The 4235-nt window shown below is 40.4% G+C and overlaps 1 protein-coding gene and 3 non-coding genes across 5 annotated transcripts in view; 2 read left to right on the top strand and 2 right to left on the bottom strand.

Moving 5' to 3' along the window:
* Positions 1 to 687: 687 nt before the first annotated feature.
* On the bottom strand, positions 688 to 769 carry trnas-uga. The gene has a single exon. It is a non-coding gene; the product is annotated as a tRNA-Ser (tRNA).
* A 2111-nt stretch (positions 770 to 2880) lies between these two features.
* Positions 2881 to 4235, top strand: part of zgc:152891 (uncharacterized protein LOC767741 homolog) — a 22433-nt gene continuing 21078 nt past the window's right edge. For both annotated transcript variants that reach the window (XM_046040696.1, XM_046040699.1), the window contains exon 1: positions 2881 to 3152. The gene's annotated coding sequence lies outside the window, so the exon portion shown is untranslated. The remainder of the gene's footprint in view (positions 3153 to 4235) is intronic.
* On the top strand, positions 3037 to 3108 carry trnaa-cgc. The gene has a single exon. It is a non-coding gene; the product is annotated as a tRNA-Ala (tRNA).
* trnav-uac lies at positions 3572 to 3644 on the bottom strand. The gene has a single exon. It is a non-coding gene; the product is annotated as a tRNA-Val (tRNA).

Below are 4235 nucleotides of genomic sequence, written 5' to 3'. Positions count from 1 at the left end.
GCGTATTTAACATAGGGCTGGCCCGAATGTCATTTTTTGAGCTTCGATAGTAATTAACAGCGAATAATCGAAGCTTAAATGTGTTCATTATTTTGTAGTTAGTTTGTTCCCAGCCTACAGTTTAGCTACTGATTAGTTTTAAAATTTAGGAAATTTGACTGTTTTGATCTGTAAAGAAATTAAGCAATTGTAAAATTAATAAACGCCATAACTTCCAAACTACTGCTGTCATCACTCAGTTGAAAGTGCTCTCACACAGCTGAGGGCTTCAGTAACCATCAATAAATGAAAATTGAAAATCAAATGTGTACCCAACGGTCGAATATTCGGTTCCAGCCCTAATTCATCGTAGTGACTCTGTAGAGCTAGTTGTCCGTTTTCAGCTACTGTAGAGACAAATGACGATGCGACATGTGTGTAGATAGAAATGTCTCATAAGGTAATAAAAAAATAACGGTTTATTATGTAAGGTCTTTACACACCACTAAAAACATAGTTATGGATCTTATATTGCATTTATTTCAATAGATAGTCCTAAATATTACACACTAGACCTTCAACTGTAACATTTCAGCAGTCGTTGTAGTTAAAGATTTTCTAAGGAGTCAGCTATTTATTATTTCTGGCTTTAAAAGTGTAATCCACAAACTAACGGGTGTCAACCACCATGAAAAAGGTTCACTCGTTCGCTGCGAGCAGGGTTCGAACCTGCGCGGGGAGACCCCATTGGATTTCAAGTCCAACGCCTTAACCACTCGGCCATCGCAGCTCACACTATCTTACCGTCTGTACAGTACTATTTATTCCCACTCCTGCTGTTTCCTGACGGTTTACACGCTCAGCCGGCTAAAAGACATTAAAGCGTCTTTAGGGTTCAAACACAACAACTACCGTCCGCCGCCGCGTTTCCCTCTCCAGCCGCTGTTAAAGTGAGAGGTGGTGAACACTTACACGCTGGTGTCCGGGACGCAAGACGGTCCCGGTTGGCTTTCCAAGTGAAGCAGACATTTCACACGTTCAGTGTTGATATAAAGTTGATTATTGGACAAAGTTTGATAATATGAGCCCATCGGACGGAAGCCGAACGTCTCACCGACAGGTCAGGGGTATTTACGTCGATGTCAGCTGGGTGTAAAGCAACGAAAACACAACTTTGCCCGGTAGAGAGACGGCGATAAACACAGAAGTTAATACTGTCAGTACATGTGAAATCCAAGATGGCGGGTTGCTTTGATTTGGTTTTCTCTCTTCTTCTCGCCAGCCGTCACCGACGTGTTCGCTGCTCTCCCGCGTTTTAGCGCCGCGCCACAGTTGTGGCCGGAAGCTGTATTACAACAATGTACCGCAGAGTGTTCGAGATGAAGGGGGTAGAGTGACCTCTGCTGCTTTGCTAAGCTTCATATCACAACGGTTCACTTATTGTAAACTGAAGTTACAGTCAGTTCTTACAAATGTTTAGTTCTCCCTAACAGTAACAGCCTTTTTTGTATCTTTCATTAGTTGTTATTTTTATTTCAGATAACCAAAATGTATTTTCACCTCGACTTTTAGTTTAGTTTTAGTCTATAATCACTTGCTTGCTAACTACATGGTACACGGGCTACTTTTATTTTAAATGTTTTACCGATAACTTTTGCTTCCAAAAAAAGGGAACAGACCACGTGACTTCTGTTTTTGGTTTATTACGATTCTTCATTCTTTGTTCAAAAAGGAATAACGATCAAATTAATAGCCAAAAATCTAAAAAAGGGACACGTTTGATTGTTTATTTCATTTTTCATTTGCAAACGAACTACGGCTTATCCAATGATACCCAGACCAGCAATGTTCGTACCAGAGAAAGTGAACTGCCGACTCTTGATGAGCTTTTTCAACGGCGGTGGTTAAGTGTACACAGTGCCGTGATATGACATGTTGCCATGGTAACGACTTCTGCCGGCGCCAAGTCCGGTTGCTTTTCTCAGGCTGGGGTTAGATGTATGGTTAAGTTTTTATTCCCCGCCCTTGCTGTCGCCTGCAGCTCATGTCAGACTATCAAGTCTGCGAAATGCACCTAAGCACAGATTGAGAGTCTCGCCCTAAAGCCTCCCCTGCTTCCTGGTCTCTGTTCCTCTAAATAGGACAAATAATTTACTAAATGAACATCATGCTGTGTTGAAGAAGACTTGAAACTAGCGACTGAGACCATAAACTCATCAGGAAAGTATTTACTGAGGGAATAAATCAGCTGACAAGTAGAAACATTTTCTCAGAGACTTCTATACAATTGACTGGCAGGAAACATCACTGCAGATCCATCTCACCCCGGACACAACCTGTTCCAGCTCCTCCCCTCTGGTAGGCGCTACAGAGCACTGTACGCCAAAACCAAGAGACACAGGAACAGTTTCTTCCCACAAGCCATCACTCTGATGAACTACTACTACTGTTCATTTTGTATATTGTATATACTGCATACCAAACCCACCTACCTCAAGTACGTAACACCTGCACATATTACTTGTTTATTCCAGCATCCTTTGCTCTCTGCTCCATCGCACTGTGTACATGTATGCTTGCATGTGTATGTGCAGCTGTATATCACATCCACCTCCGACATGTACGTAATAACATTACTGGTAATAATAATTTACTCCTGCATCCTTTGCACTCTGCTCTCAATCTGTCTGTTTTGTTTATATGTGTTCTCTATACTGCAGCATCTGTTTGGTTTTATTACTGTATTATTGTGTTATTGTATAAGTAAGCACATCGGGAGAATTGTACAGGGTCAAATTCCTCGTATGTGCACACATACCTGGCTTTGATTCTGTGCATTACCACCACCACTCCACTAGATGGCGCCGTCACAAAAGAACTGCGGTCCCAGGACTGCGGGGGTCCAGGAAATGCAGCCACCGCTACTGCAGCTAGATAATATTCAGTATTGCTGGCTTCACTCGTGAAAGCCGGATTCTTAAAACCTGAACAAAAGGAGGAACTATGTCGTGGCAGCACAGAGAAATACAGATTTCAGGCGGACCTCGTGCACGGTGTGGGGATGTAGCTCAGTGGTAGAGCGCATGCTTCGCATGTATGAGGTCCCGGGTTCAATCCCCGGCATCTCCACGTTTTGTTCTATCACCCCGGAACATTGCCGATCACATGATGAGGTAAGTCTCTAAAGGCAGGACTCAATGATTAAAACAATATGTATATCTTGCATTGATTCATTCTAAAATACCATTAAAGCAATTATTTCCCACCGAGCTGATGACTTTGTCATTTTATTGTTGTGTCTTTGACAGCTGCAAAGACAAATAGGACTGGATTTATCAATAAATATGCAGAAACACGGTTTAAAGATCTTGTTTGTGCCCGTTCTAACCTCACCCGCTTTTATTTTGAAGTTTACCTGTCGAAAGCGGAAATCGTATTTCCATATTACTCTGTTCACTTTAGCTTCTGTCTCTGAAATCTGTTGGTCGTGTGATAATATCGGATTCTACATCGTGTTAATACTGAATCTTGATCAGTGTTGTTATAATGAGACGTTTTGTTTTTCAATGGATGAATTTAAGAAAATGAGAACTGGTTCCACTGGGGCTCGAACCCAGGACCTTCTGCGTGTAAAGCAGACGTGATAACCGCTACACTATGGAACCTGATGCCAGTGATAGTCCTAAAACATGCTAATCGTCTCTGCTATGGTATCGTCTACCAATGAACTAGCTACTATATAGTTAAACAAGCAAACTGTAGATAAAGTAGTTAAGCAAACTGTAACATTATATAAAGTACTTCAAACTATAGCTAACTGTGAATAAAGCAGTTTAAACTATGGCTAACCAAATAAAGCATTTAACACCAGCTATATGAAGTAGTTTAACAAGCAAACTGTAGATAAAGTACTTAAAACTAGCTAACTGTACATAAAGTACTTTAAACTAGCAAACTGTACATAAAGTAGTTCAAACTATAGCTAACTAAATAAAGCATTTAACACCAGCTAACTGTATATGAAGTAGTTTAACAAGCAAACTGTAGATAAAGTACTTAAAACTAGCTAACTGTACATAAAGTAGTACAAACTATAGCTAACCAAATAAAGCATTTAACACCAGCTATATGAAGTAGTTTAACAAGCAAACTGTAGATAAAGTACTTAAAACTAGCTAACTGTACATAAAGTAGTTCAAACTATAGCTAACTAAATAAAGCATTTAACACCAGCTAACTGTATATGAAGTAGTTTA

This window comes from Micropterus dolomieu, linkage group LG23, assembly GCF_021292245.1.
Source record: "Micropterus dolomieu isolate WLL.071019.BEF.003 ecotype Adirondacks linkage group LG23, ASM2129224v1, whole genome shotgun sequence".
In the NCBI taxonomy this organism is placed as follows: Eukaryota; Metazoa; Chordata; class Actinopteri; order Centrarchiformes; family Centrarchidae; genus Micropterus; species Micropterus dolomieu.
This window is presented reverse-complemented; position numbering and strand designations above follow the sequence as displayed.